General features: G+C 38.1%; 1 long non-coding RNA gene across 1 annotated transcript; it reads left to right on the top strand.

Moving 5' to 3' along the window:
- Nucleotides 1-5,151: 5,151 nt before the first annotated feature.
- LOC311083302 lies at nucleotides 5,152-7,012 on the top strand. The gene is made up of 4 exons (XR_014606267.1): nucleotides 5,152-5,833; nucleotides 5,929-5,987; nucleotides 6,068-6,114; nucleotides 6,244-7,012. It is a non-coding gene; the product is annotated as an uncharacterized lncRNA (long non-coding RNA).
- The last annotated feature ends 8,176 nt before the right edge of the window (nucleotides 7,013-15,188 follow it).

Here is a 15,188-nt window from a genome sequence, read left to right as displayed (position 1 = left end):
CATTGGACTTATTGACATACGTGCTTCAGACGTAATCACACGGAGGCGTTCCCAAAGCGCCCTCGAAAGGGAACCATACTTGTCGTTTACACAACATCGTTCTCAACTAAAAACTTTTTTTAATCGTTTAAGGATCCGTGTGAACGTGGATCCTTCTGACAACGTTTTCGTGTCGCTGGTGTTTTTAGTACATTGTTGTCGTGTAAACGTACCCTTAATGTTAACAAGAACTGACAAGAGACTGAACTAAACAGGAGGTATATATACAGTACACAGGTGTAAATGAGTTAGTTAACAATGGGTGGGTTGACACAATAGGTTACTATGGTAACAGATAGGCACATAAGCTGATATCCTCAACTTTCGGTTCCAAAAACAGAGGTAACTTTCAGGGTATAAGTAGCCATAGCAACTTACTCGCTAAACATAACCGCCTCCGAAGCAGGTTCTGTTCCAGAGTTAGTTTACTTCAGAGCCTCTGAATCAGTGGTGTTCAGCGCATGCATGACCTATCGATGAGGCTCCAGTGGGCATGACAGATAATGCGCACAATAATAGTGTTATATCGATGTATAAAGCACTATAAAATGTCTTTGTCACCACGAGTTAACTATTAAAGCTATTAAAGGGGTCATATAATGCCATTTTTGTACAAGTTATTATGATTCTTTAGGGTCTAAATGAAAAGTTTGTAATACACTTTAATTAAAAAATCTCATTAGTATTTAGTATATAGTAATGAGAAAACACAAATTTTACTTGGTCAAAAACAGCTCTGTTTTCAGCACGCCATTTTGTGCATGTGTCTTTAAATGATAATGAGCTTTGCCCACCCCGCCCCTCTGTTCTGTGCATACACAGTTTGTAATAACACAATAACCATAACGCGTTGTTCATTATAAACTTGGGATTATGAATAATATTGAGAACGTTGTACATAGAAAACATGCCGTAATGTACCCTGAGTGTAAACCTTAGCTGCATTCATCATGAAGCGTGCAGCAAGCGATTTGCAAAGATTAATATAAAGGTTAATAAAACGTTACACTCACTTCTTCTGGAGGTGCAGCAGGAACACGAATAGTTGGTACCAATCCTTTTTTTAGGAGCAGCTTCTTAGCAAAACCACCTTTATACTGACCCTCATTTATAAAGCAGTCTGGTGAGAAATTATTCACGCAAACATGAATGTGTGTTGACCATAAAATTTAAATGGTATTTTTTATTTTACTATTTTATTCATTTATTGTGAATTATTTCCTCCGGGACTTTTATTTTGAAATAGCGCGATTGCGGATATGTTGTGACATGTTCAGAGTGCAACAGTGAAAGCAAAACATCGCAGCTTAGCTTACGAATGCGATCTTCAAACAGTTAAGCCTTGGAAAACATTTGACTGTAAGTGATTAACAAGTTTATTCTGCTATAGTTAAGTTATGATTGTTGAATGTAATAAGTGATTGAACTAGGACAATATTGAAACGAACTTTGTAGAGAATATTTGAAATGAGAGTAAACAGTTGACTGTTATCTAACAGTATTATTGTATTTGTTTTCCTGTAATATATACATTATTTTTTGTATTTCAGTTTTACAGTAAAGAATAACCAAGAAAAGTTACGCCTTGGCACTTTATTCCAAAATGTTCACTATCTGTCTAATGGAGCACAGTGACGTTCTATGAGGGCAGAATAAATGCATTGACGTTGATCGTGGGGAATATTCCCTTCGAAAACAAAACTCAGCCACTGCGTCTTCAGCGGTTCGAATTTAGGAACATCAAAAAGACTGCTGTGTTCGTTATTACACACCCAAGAACAGAACACCACAACAGGGTTGCCAACTTTGGGACTTTGGCTGGAGTGAGACTCTGTAAAACATCAGTGCGTGCGCGTAACCCTAACCCTAATTTTAAAAATGTCAGTCCTTGTTTATAAACCCTGATTTATGAAAAAAAAAAAGAAGAAAAAAAAACTACTAGAATGGAAAAGTTTTTTCAAAATGTACAATTAATTTATTGATTGCACTATAAAAAAATAAAGATAGAGGTGATTAAATAACAAACATGTAAAACAACAACATCAAAACAATAAAAAAATCTCAAAACAAAAGGGACACATAATAGTTACTCCACCTCCCCAGAAAACCACAACACAAGTTTCACACATTAGGCCTGTTGTAGCCTATGCCACAGTGGCAGTGTTGGCCTGCTTCACTACCTCTGCAGGAGGCTCGTATCTGAAGCAGGGTTCAATCCGTTCATTGCGTCTGTCACGTGACAAATGAACGAAAGACTCGGAAGGTAAAGTAATTATTTATGATCCCTGTAAATTATTTTTGACTGCATTATAATGATTTCTTAATTCAGAATATGATAAAGACTGCGTAGGTGGATGTGTTCGGGGAATTTGTCTGTTAAAAGTATAACATTTAAAGCCCCTTAAATGAACGAAATGACTCGAGAAAAGATTCGTTCATTTTAATGAACGAGATCGAACAAGCGAGTCAGTAAAATGATCCGAACTTCCCATCACTCACAGGGTGCCATCAAGTGACAGTCTGTTCCTGGTGTCAGTCTTGTTTAGGCCAATAACTGGAAAGGTTCGCTCAGCATCCGCATTTGAGTGTGGCAGGCTCAACACAATCTGGGCAACCTTTGATCATTTGGGGAATTTTAAAATGCCACTTGCCCGATTTGCCAAAACGTAATTTGTACCATGAACCGTACCGTACCGTAATTTGTACGTGTACCTAGCACGTCAGACAACGTTCGCAACTATAGTTGAAGTCTGTATTCTCGGCACACAGACTGATTAGGCAAGACTATACGTCTGTAGTGAAAGGCACACCATTTTATTATCTGCTTACCTTGATTGTCATCCAAACTTTCAAACGCGCATCAGTGGGCTCAGACTCCGAACCTATGCTCTGAACTCTCTCTGAACTTTTCACACGCAACTGACGTATCAGGTGCAAGATTTTCAGCGAATCAACAATCAGAGAATACTGCAGTGAGAACGTTGTAGGCAGATGTTACAGCTGTGGGCCTTAAACTCCTCTCCTGTCATTAATATGCTGTGGTCTAGTCATCAACAGAAAATTAACGGATTGAGAGGGGAGAAAAATGGATTTTGGCGTGACATTTATTGCGTGTGCGTGAGATTGATGCTGAAAGCGTGAGTGTCACGCCAGATGCGTGAGAGTTGGCAACCCTGCCACAATCGCTTAGACGCCATTCTGCTCCAGCGTATCAACAATGGCGGACTATGATTACAGCTCACTCAGGGCGGGTCTGTGTTGAAACGCTGCTGTCAATTAACAATCATGGGAGTGACGTCACACGGTCAGACGGCTCGATTTGAGACAAAAAAGACCACTGGATGGATTTTTATCATTATATGATGGTTGTGTACTACAGGCACTGCCAACACAGTACAATCAACTTGTAAAAGTGCATGTACCATTATATGACCCCTTTAAAACAAGGTAATGTTCATTTTATTCTAATAAAATAAGCGTAATATATATATATATATATATATATATATAAAATTCTCATCTCGCACATCGTTGATATGCATTCTGACGTTTTTTTATTTTTGCAAAAGGATGTTTTGCTATAATGTATAATGTATGCTATAATGTATTTCTATAATAAAAAACAAGCAATGTGGAAGCAAAATGATTAAACATTAAACTTTACAGCCATGTTATCTTTGTAAACACAGATTGTTATTTAGTTTAATCAATCTTTCTTTTTTTAATTATAATTAGCATCACACACACAATATAGTTCTTATTCACAGTGATTAAAAAACGAAAAGAATGAAAAATGATTGCACAACCGCCAAAAATGGTGGCGATATGCACTATGTAAACAGTCATTAAAGCTGGAGACCGTAGTTTTCATCTCTGTTCGAAATCTGCAATTGCAGTTATTCGCGGAATTATCATCTTTACGTGGGTTGTGCCTCGGCATGAATACAATGTTTTGAGGAGAATGTGCGGCTGTTAGTCACCGCGCTGGTGTGGATACTGTCATTCAGAATCACAGATTCTACTTTTGGAAGTATGACCAACATAAGAATTTTCACTGGAAAATATAATCTGAACAAGTAACATCCACTTTTGTTCTGACCAACTTAGGGAAAAAAAGCATTGCAGTAAATTGCGATGATTAAATCTAATGATCGCTTATATCACATCAGACCATGCAAATTATACTTTGTTCTCAAATTGTTAATGTTAACAACATTAGCATTGCGTGACTATAATGCCCTTCCGATATTTATCCTTGTTTTCGCATGGGCCCGGTTGCAGTTTATTTTTTTCTGTAGCCAGTCCGAAGTCTGAAGTCTTTTGCATTTTACAAGGGGTGAATCTCCAGTTGTCAACTGTGATTGTCGTTTGAACCTTTCTGGATCCGCCATCAAATTGAAAAGTTTATATCAAGTGCTGTGAGAAAAGGCAATAAATCTCCACCTCCAACATCCTCACACGCAACTGAATCGAGCTAATCATTTTTAAACCAAAAAAGTTACGGACTCCAGCTTTAAACAAAAGAAGAAGAAAGAAGCAGTATGGCACGCTTTTTCTTAGCGTCCATTTTCATGGTGACTCGTTGACTCCTCACACTGTTGTGAATGTCTTGTGTGTTAACTTTGAACATACTCTGGATTGGCTGATTTTCATGTTTTTGGAACCAGCATACCCCGAGTAAGCAAGGTTTGGGTTTATCAACCAAGAGTTCAGTGTATGTTTGACGCTAAGATAGCTTAGCTTTCTGGAATACCTCACTGGGCTGGGCTTGCTTGTTTGTTTGTTTGTTTAATAACAAAAACACAGCAATAAAAAAAATTAAACACAAATATGATATCTAAAAGTAATTTGGCTTATTCGTATGGTTGAATTGGATCATCTAAGGACAGCAGCAAAGACATTGATTAATAAAATGAGATTAAATGCATAAAGTAGCCTATATATGTGTTATTTAGCATATTTGCATAATATTCTGAGTTTGCATTCCACTGTTTTTCTATTTTTATTTCTTTTGAGGCATATTTAATCTGTTTTAGTGCCAGCGAGATGAGTAAAAGTTCACATTAGTCCAGATCTACAATAAGCATCATGTTCACACAGCACTCTGCACTTACTCCCGATTTCTCTCAACACGAGGACACAAAGGCTGTCAATAAATAAGAAAACAAACGCAAATAAAAACTTGCGTTACTTATTTGAAAAGTAACTCAAAAATGTTGTTGCACATTTAAAAGTTACTTGTAATGTGATATCCCCACATCAACACTGATCAAAACACTAGTTGCTGAGATACATCCGTTGTGACAACTTCCCCATGTGACTCCCCTTTATACACTTCCTTAAACATTTTGTAAAACCTTTGGTATACTAGTTTTGTTTTAAAGTGTATTTTCTAGACAAAACAGACTATAAACCAACACTTCCTGCAAAGATACAGATAAATCTTTGTTTGATGCATCTGAAAACACTGAAGTAGGTCTTTGTTATTGTGTGTGGCCTCAGATGAACGGCAACATTCCAACTACCAGCCGCTCCTGCTTCAACCCTTTCATTGAGCACAGATTGAGAATTAAAACTCTACTGTGGGTAGATGGCGATGGATAGATGTTAGTCTATCATATGTGCAAAGAAGGGAAAAACAAACACATTCCAGGTCACAACTGGCAAAAAAGAATAAAAAATAAAATAAAAAAAGCAATTTATGATTTAACCATTGTCACCATTATGTTCATTTTTGGCTGAGGGACTTCATCAGAGCCAGTCAATCCCGAAGATCCAAGGGCCTTCATAAAATGTAAGAGGTTTACATATGCGTTATTTTTTATATAGGCTATTTTTGATATTTCCATTTATTTTACTTTGGGTTGGGTTTTTTGTTGGTCCCAACAGATTCTGATGTCAATATCTGTCTTGTGGAGCCTCCTGTCCCAACAGAACCCGAGGCAGTTGTAAGTAGCCTACTCAATACACCAGAAATGATGACAAATAGTGCTATAAAGTGTACCCGACCAAATGCTCATCTTCACAGGCCGATGGGGATAAAGAGTTTCTGCTGCCTCAGAGAGGCCTACAAAGGTAATGTTAATATTATGTGTCTACACATCAAACAATCTACACATTCAGATTTTTTGACATTTTTATGTGGAGTAGCCTATAGAATCTAAGTTTAAATCTAAGTATAAATGGGTATTCTTATCTCCCCAGAGTGTGGAAGAACAGCAGGAGGACAGTCCATCAACTTCTGTTGCACAGATGAACATAGTTCAGTGATTTTCAGTAAATGCCACAGTTTAATTCTGTAGAATTTGTTTAGAACTACATTATGTAACTCTAATCTACTACTGTATTTTCAGTTGCCAGTTAAGGAGTTATATAGACTTCATCTTATTAAAAAAAAAATAGAAAAAAACAGCAGTAAAAACAGCAGTGAATAAATTTACTGAAAGAATGAATGAGGTGTTTAAACACTGCTTCCTCTTTTAAAAAAAAAGGGGAGGAGACCGAAAGAAACTCTGGGTTTACCGAAGAGAACCTGCTCCCGAACAGGTTAGGTGACCATGGTAACTGACTCTGAGTATAAGTTACCTCTCTTTCAGAAACGGGCTTGACTTGCTCTGCTTTCTCAGGTTTGACATAGGCTACTTCCCATTCTGAAACAGAAAACCCAGCGTTTCCCTCACTTCAGGGTTAACATACTCAGAGTTTTCACTTAACCTCCTTTCTGAAACAGGCCCCTGTTCTTAGACTTTTAGTTGTTTTCATTCCTCACTTGTGTTTCCCTGTCTGTTTCCCGCCACTAATCTGTTACCATGGACACTGATCACTTCCTCACAGCTGCCTGTCATTTGTGTTAATCATCACTGTGTATTTAAGCTCCTGCCTGTATTCTGTTCATGGTCTGGTATTGTTTGTTCATGTCTCACCTGTTTGCCTGTTCCTGAGTTTAGATTATTAAAGAAAGTGTTTGAACTACTTTCATCTCCGTCTTCCTTGCTATGAGCCGTGACAACCATTTAGCGATGGTTTACAGTTTTAAAAGTTTAAAATCTTGTTCACACATTGTTTTGCCATTGAGTCATCCACTGGTGTCATCTGGATTACAGTTGTGTTCACTTTGTGTAACAGAGAAGGATAAGTTTTCTGAAAATCTTTGTTTGTATTCAACTGAAGAAAGAAAGTCATTCATCTGGGACAGCATGCGGATGAGGGCAAGGATCCTTCAACTTTAAGAGTTACGGTTTACATTCCTGTTCTGAATACTGAAAAATGGTGTCAGGTGCTAAGTTCCTGTCTAAAGATATGATTATGCCTGTGCCAAAACTCACAATCATAATATACCTCACAGCACTGGTTTTTCAGAACCTGTTGAGATAAAAGGAAAGGCATGGACGATAAACACTGATCTCTCTTCTAATAATATGTTTCATTACCACATTGAACAAATTTTTTTATTCGCTATGGTATATTTTCACAAGTAAAGTGTAGCAAATTAGCTCTATATGAAATATTAATAATCAATAATAACTGGTTATAATTGATTATGAATATTTGGATTAGTTAATATAATTAATTTACTGTCGTAAATTAATATTACAATCAATGAACCTATTTGTCCCATGAACACTCAGGATCAATTGTTTATTAACTCTAAGAAATGTACATTTCCGGGGCATGGGAAATGTCTTTCTTAATTTACAATACTACTAAGAGCAGTAACCAAGATCTAAATGATTAGTGACTCCAGTTATGAGCTTGAGACACGGACAACTTTGCGTGTAACATGAACAAGATTTTATTAACTAGTCTAAACACTTAAACTACTCTAACATACACACACATACATGCATACAATTTACCAAGGGAAAAAAGAGCTGAAGCAGAATACAGGAAAGCAAGAAGTTATAGCATTGTTTGAAATTCAGCAGATCAACAGCCTTGAGCAAACCATCAGTTTAGTTCTAACAAACCCTTCTTTAAAGGGGTAAGGATACTTAATGTATCAAATACAGAGGTGGACAGTAACAAAATACATTTACTTGAGTACTGTACTTAAGTACACTTTTTGAGTATCTGTACTTTACTTGAGTATTATTTTTTCTGGAAACTTTTTACTTTAACTTCACTACATTTGAAAGACAAATATCGTACTTTTTACTCCACTACAATTCTGTCAAGGTCCTTGAGTAAAAAGTAACATCAGTCAGTGGATGATTGTGGTTGCAGGGGTTGCATTGTGGTTGGAAATGAAAGTCGGGTTGACGTCAGAACCCTGCATCTGATTGACATCAGAACCTGACATCAGATTGACGTTGGATATTGATTGAAAATAAAAGTCGGGTTGACGTCAGAACCCGACTGATGTTGGTTTCTGACGTCAACCCGAGTTTTTAATTTTCAACCACAATACAACGTCTGTCCAACGTTGGAGATCAACGTCAATCTGACATTGGATTCAGACATAAACCTGATTTTCATTTTCAACGTTGGGTTTGGTTTTCTAAATGCAAATTTTGTCACTTTTTTGGAGCACACTAGATTATAGATAACAGTAAGGCTAACATATTCATACTAAAAGCCAAAAAACTTTAAATAGGGCCATATTTGAGGGAACAGGCATTTGGGTGTTCGAAACCATTGTGGACGTTATTGGGAGCACTTATTCAATCTCACATTTAATCCCACTACTGGAACTGTGTTCTAGAAATAAATTTGATATTGATATGAGGGTAGGTATGCAGGCATAGATTTAGAGGCATACGGTACTTTAAGTATTACATACAACAATGCAACAATAATAAAACAATGCATTGACATTTACTTTTTACTTTTGATACTTAAGTACTTTTAAAAATGAGAACTTCTGTACTTTTACTTAAGTAAAAATAGGTCTTTACAACTTTTACTTGTAACGGAGTAATATTTGACCAGCAGTATCTATACTTTCACTCAAGTAAGGAAGTTGTGTACTTCGTCCACCTCTGATCAAACAATGAGACTAAGTTTGATACTTGCATGTCTCGCCCATTTGAATTAAACCGTCCTGATGCAATTTGTTGAGGCTCCAGTTGATCTTTGCTGATGTGGTCTTGATGAGAGAGAACCAGTGGTAGTCAGAGTATCTTTGGTGAATGGAAAGACAAGGCCGCAGCCTGGCACAAGCTTGGTGGGTCCTTGGAGGCTTCTAGTTCAGCATCATCTTCACGTCAGCATTTCAGAAAAGGAGTAAGAGAGAGCTAAAAGCTGATCAGTGACTTTAAAGCGTGAAGATGGCACAACCTCTGGAGGTGCAAGAGCCAATGAGAAGATTTCCCTTTGGAGGAAAATTTTACGACCCTTTGTGTTCTAGCAGGGCATTTGAATATGTACTTTCATTGGGTGTTTAAGAAAAGAATCTTTAAGATTCGTATAATACTAATGCATCACAAAGTTAGCAGCATGTAATGTAAATTAACAAATCGGAGACGAAGATTGGATTTTTTAGAGACCAAACATGCCGCACATATAATGTTGGTTAACCATAATATGCAAAGTATGAAACATTAACCCAATTGAGTTTACAAGAATACAAACGCCACATAAAAGGGAAAATCATGAGATGGGAAAATTAGATACATGTTTACACATTTATCAAGTGGTTATATATAGAATATATATAGGATTAACAGGGTTTTTATTTCTCTTCCTCTGCAAGAATTTAAGTGAGGGTCACAGGTTGTTTGTGTTTCCTGGAGCGGTGGTCGTTCCATCGGGTGATGTAGACAGTAGCCAAGTCCAGGTCTCTGCAGCAGGTGCCGAGGCAGCAGGTGCCTTGAAAGTGTGTCACCTGTCCTTTGAGGCAGGTGGTTGCTTGTGACTGCAGGGAGTGGTTATGGGTATTGTGTAGTGTGAAGAGAGTTTCAGACTGACCTAGTGTTGGTAGCAAAAGGGCAGCAGGTGGTCATTAGCCCTTTGTTCTGCACCCAGGGACCAGGAGTCTGAAGTCTGCAGTGTTACTCTGCTCTGGCTGCAGTGCTGACTTAAGCTTGCCCGAGCTGTGTTGGGCAAGAGTCAGAGGTTCGTTCTTCCCAGTACTCCTCAGGGGAGTTCTGATCAAGGAGCTCTTTTGCTAGTGCTAGCAGCTCTTGTAACTCAGAAGCAGGCGTGTACAGCTGTCTTTGTGCAGCCTCTGTTTGGCACCTGTGTGAAAGGTGTGGAGGAGGATGTTGTTGTTGAAGACTGCTGTGGGACGTCCTGTGGTGTTTGCTGGGTGAGGATGTTCTTTTCCATGGCTCCTCCCAGCGGTTGGTCTTGAGTCTAGATCTATGGCCATGGTGATGGTTTTGCCCTCTGCTGGCTAGCTTTTTGTTAAAGGCTCTTGCATTGTGGAAATGCTGGGTGCCTTCTGGTGCCAGCTTTGGATTCTAGATTTTGCCGTTCAGAATCGCTGGGATCTTACAAACCCTTTTTGAGGAGGCCTTGTGTTTGTTAAAGGCCTTCTGTGTCAGGTCACGCAGTTGTTGGATAGGCATTGTGTTGGCGCAGGCCATGATGCCTAAATGATGACTTACAATAGGATGGAGGTTTCGGAGGAAAAGGCTCTTGAAGCCGGTGTCCTCCTCCATCCCAGATTCGTTGCGAGCTCCGAAGTAAGCTCGTCTGAGTCTGTGATAGTAAACATAGGGAGTTTCATGCCGAACCTGTTTGGTATCTATGGCAGCGATCAGTCTGTTTTCAAACTCTGAGAACTCCTTTATGATGGCTTGTTTCAGCTGCTGGTAGTTAGACTGGATGTTTTCTGGCTGCTGAGCCAGAAAGCGTTGCACCTCTGGGCTGGATGTTATCCAGATCAGATAGAGTCTATCTTGATGGTGCACACTCATCAAAGACTGCAGGTGAAAGTCAATGTCTCGCAGGTAAGCGTAAACGTCGTTGTCTCCTGCAAGCTCTGGTGTAAATGCAGGGATCTGTCTGGCCATTCGGTTGAGGTCTTTGAGTGTCACTACATGTGTCGTTTCAGGATTCGTTTGAATCAGTCCTTTTCCTTCTGCGGCTGCAGAAGCTTTAAGGAAATTGTCCGATGACATGTTAAGCAGAGGGGTTTGTCTCCCCCCTTGGTAACTCTGTGCTTGGCTGGGGGAGGTTTCTCTGCTGATTGCAAGTGGGAGAGTGAGATGTCTCTCCTGCTGTGGTTCTTTTTGCAGCAGGTAAGAGTGTCTCAGTTCTCGTTGGACCATGTCAAGTTCATCTTTGGTGTTGTCCAGCTGCTGGGTCAGTGCCTCAATTTCAGCTCTGGACACCTTCAGTTGACCTTCACAGGCCATGATTCTTGCATCTTTTTCCAAGATTTCAGAATTTGCTGCTTTTAACAGTGACTCTGTGTGAAAGAGTTCCTTTTCCAGGTCCTCTCTGGCTGTCTTTTCCAACTGCTCTTGTTGTTTAGCAGTTGTCAGTGCGGTTTGAAGACTGTGGATTTCCTCCTGTGTCTCTCTTCTGCCAGGGTCCTTGTGTCTGTCCTGAGCCTCCATCTCTAGCTGGTCTATGCGGCTTTTAGCATGTGTCAGCTCCTTTTGGGACTCTGTGATCTGGAGTTTGAGGTTGTTTACCTCCTGTTTCAAACCTGTGAGGTTGTGGGCCAGGAAGATAACCTCAGTCAGATATTTGTGGTCATACCTCTGGTTTGAGTCATCTTTCATTAGTTGTCTTCCCTTGTTTTCCAGTTGCATTTGGCTCTTGTGCTGAAGGTCGTCAGCAGCCATGGGTAAAAGGGTGTTCTTCAAAACACCTAGCCAGTCCTTTTGGTCTGCCATCTGGGCAGTTATATGGAGCGAATTATGTGCCATAATTTAACAAACAAATCCAGCATTTTGCAAACAAACTCAATCTACTTCGCAAAAGAAAACTCGACTCGCAAACAAACTCGATACACTTTGCAAAGGAAAACTTGACTCGCAAACAAACAGAAAGCAATGTGCAAGCACAAAGGTCAGTTTGAGTGAAAATGCAGTGGAGTAACAAATATGTATTGTGTTTTACAAATATAAATAAATGAGTCAAGATAATACTTCACAAATATATACAAACCATCCTTCAAATTGCATGTAACCTTTGAACAAATACCAAATCTAGTGCATACAAATGCATATCTGTCTGTTATGATTGTGTGACACTTCGCTTTTTATGAGATCTCTCGGCTCGATTTTCTCACAAATGCGTCCAGGCAGATTTTCTCACAAATGCGTCCAGGCAGATTTTCTCACAAATGCAGTTGAGCAACTTCCTCTTCTAAAACAGTAGATGGCGCTAAACTAGAGGCTAATTTAGCGCTAGTCTCCCAGGAGAAGCACTGATTTGAAACTTGCCTTTGCCTACAGCTGAGGAAAACGACCAGTGAACGGGTGTGTTTCTGTCTTATTTGATCTATAATTAACCTTTTTGAGGTTTTCTCTTGCAAAATGTTTATTGCATATCTAGACAGAAATCCACATTAGCACTTAGCAGAGGTGGGAGTAAGTCACACATGTGCAAGTCACAAGCAAGTCTCAAGTCTTAACCTTCAAGTCTCAAGCAAGTCCGAGTCAATTTTGTGAAAAGCAAGTCAAGTCAAGTCAAGTCACTGCTTTATGTCAAGCAAGTCAAGTCAAGTCGTAGCTTGGGTCACAAGTCACTGGCAAGTCATACAAACGTTTGATGATTTCACTGAATTTATATATTAAATTAAGTTAAAACTACATAAGCTGTGGACTATGGTTTTATTTGCAACATTTTTTTTAAATATGCATTTCCACTACAGCTGAGTGGTTACTACAATAAAAATAATAATAATAAAATAAAAAAATTCAAACTACATAGCCTAAAATGTAAATGTAACTGAAATTAGGCTAACATTAAAGCATGAAAAATAAATATGCCTCAAACATTGCAGAAGACCATTAAAAGGTATTAAACAATTCACAATTCAAGTATAATGGTTCCTATGCCACCAAATGGCATTCTTCAAACTGGCATCCCCTTTATGGAACATGAACACATCCCAACAAGTTAGATCTTTCCTTTTTAACAAAAGAATAACAAGAAAAAAACAATAATAATTGAATTGACACAAAACTTACACCTGTCAATCAGGTGGATTGACTATTGTACATTATTAATCTGTGCGAGTGAGTGATTTATTAATATTTGTGAGTGAATGTGTGTGCGCGTGTATGAGTGAAGAGTGTATTGTTTGTTTGCATGTGTGCATGGTTGTGCTTGCAAGTTTGAATTTTTGTTTTGTTTATTTGTGTATGCATGGTTCGGTTCGAAAGTCTGTATGTTTTTTTTCTTTGTGTGTAGGTGTCTTTTCACAATCTTTTAGTGGTATTAACTAGTGATTTCTTTTTACTTATATGCCCTATATACTAGCGTTATAAGCTAAACAGTTTTTAGAGATAAAACTCTTTACATTCGATTATCATGAAAACAAATCCCAGAGAACGGTAGACTGTATAATGCATTATTAATTATTATTAAATTACAGTTACATTTTTTTTTAATATTTCTTTTAACATTCAAGTCAATCCTGGGATAGCAGACTATATTGGTAGCATATAACTAGACAGTACAAAGGGATGCATGCAGGTAAGAAAAACTGGAATATGGCATATTTTAACATATTTTAACCCGATTTTAATTTTCATTTTCAAGAAAATATTTTTTCTCTGTGCTTTTGTATGTAAGGGATTATTCAGATCATAAAAAAAAAAATCATTAATCCACTCGAATATTATTAAAAATATATAGAAAGCCTTTATTTTATCATGGCTTTAATATTTTAAAATCAGGTGACAAGTACTTGCACAACTATGCGTTGTGGCTAGTGAGCCTTTGTCAGGGTGTGTGACCAAAACCCCTTTCACACAGAGATTCCGGAAAATACACGGATAAAGTGACCCAAGATTTGATCCGGGTTCGTTTGATTTAGGTTCATTCACACTGCCAGTCTAGCAGTGCCAGTGATTTCCCGGAATCAGAGATTGTTCACACACAACCCGTAAAGACATGTAATGTCTTAGCAGCGTCTTAAGTTTGCTTATGAGCTGTGACCACGCTTGTGCATTTTTTTTTTCTCTGATTCGATCATAAACTTGCGCATTACAGTACGTACCGTTTCACAGCAGGCGAACGATCCCGCGCTTCAGCGTCATCACTACGACACTGCATTATTACGGCTTTTGTTCACACAGCGCGCGTTCCTGCTGCGTCACGTGATTGTTGCGGTGCGTTCAAATACAGATATTTATTTTTAAAAAGGCAAGTTATTTCGAGTCATTTACCTCAAGTCCGAGTCAAGTCTCAAGTCATGAATATCAAGTCAAAGTCAAGTCAAGTCTTTTATTAATATTTGTCAAGCAAGTCTCAAGTCCTAAAATTTGCGACTTAAGTCTGACTCGAGTCAAGTCATATGACTCGAGTCCCCCATCTCTGGCACTTAGTAGCACTTCACTCTCGGGGAATCTATAAGCTGAAAGCTCTGCCATCATGTTGCTTTTTGTCATTTTTTTTCTGCATCGGACTCATGCGACATTACTAAATTAGTGATTATGTCTACACTTGAACGAATCTATTTCTTTCGTTCTCCATAAATGAATGAGAACATTTCATTTAATTGAGCGGCGGGTTTCATTTGTGTGTCCAAAATAATAATTTGGGCACTGCATAGGCTACGTCACAGGCAAGTTAAGAAACAATTGTATATATTTTTTTATTTTTTTTCTCATTAATTATTTTATTACATTAACAGTTAAGCTGACTGAATTCCAACTAAATAAATAAATAAGTGGGACCCTCCTTTCAATTAAATTAAATGTTCTCATTAATTTATGGAGAACGAAAGAAATAGATTCGTTCAGTGTCCGATGCAGAAAAAAATGACAAAAAGCAACATGATGGCAGAGCTTTCAGCTTATAGATTCCCCGATCCTAGAGCGAGTGAAGTGCTACTAAGTGCTAATGTGGATTTCTATCTAGATATGAAGAGTTCAGATGCAAAAGCCTTTAAATGCCATCTGAAATTTTCTTATAGAATGATCATTTTTATCAAGCTCGTATATTTAAATTCAATAATTTCACTTAAATGGAAATGAAGATTACCTAATTATCATTTAAGTGAAATTACTGAACTTAAATATACA

This window comes from Abramis brama (assembly GCF_963993115.1).
Source record: "Abramis brama genome assembly, chromosome: 5".
In the NCBI taxonomy this organism is placed as follows: Eukaryota; Metazoa; Chordata; class Actinopteri; order Cypriniformes; family Leuciscidae; genus Abramis; species Abramis brama.
This window is presented reverse-complemented; position numbering and strand designations above follow the sequence as displayed.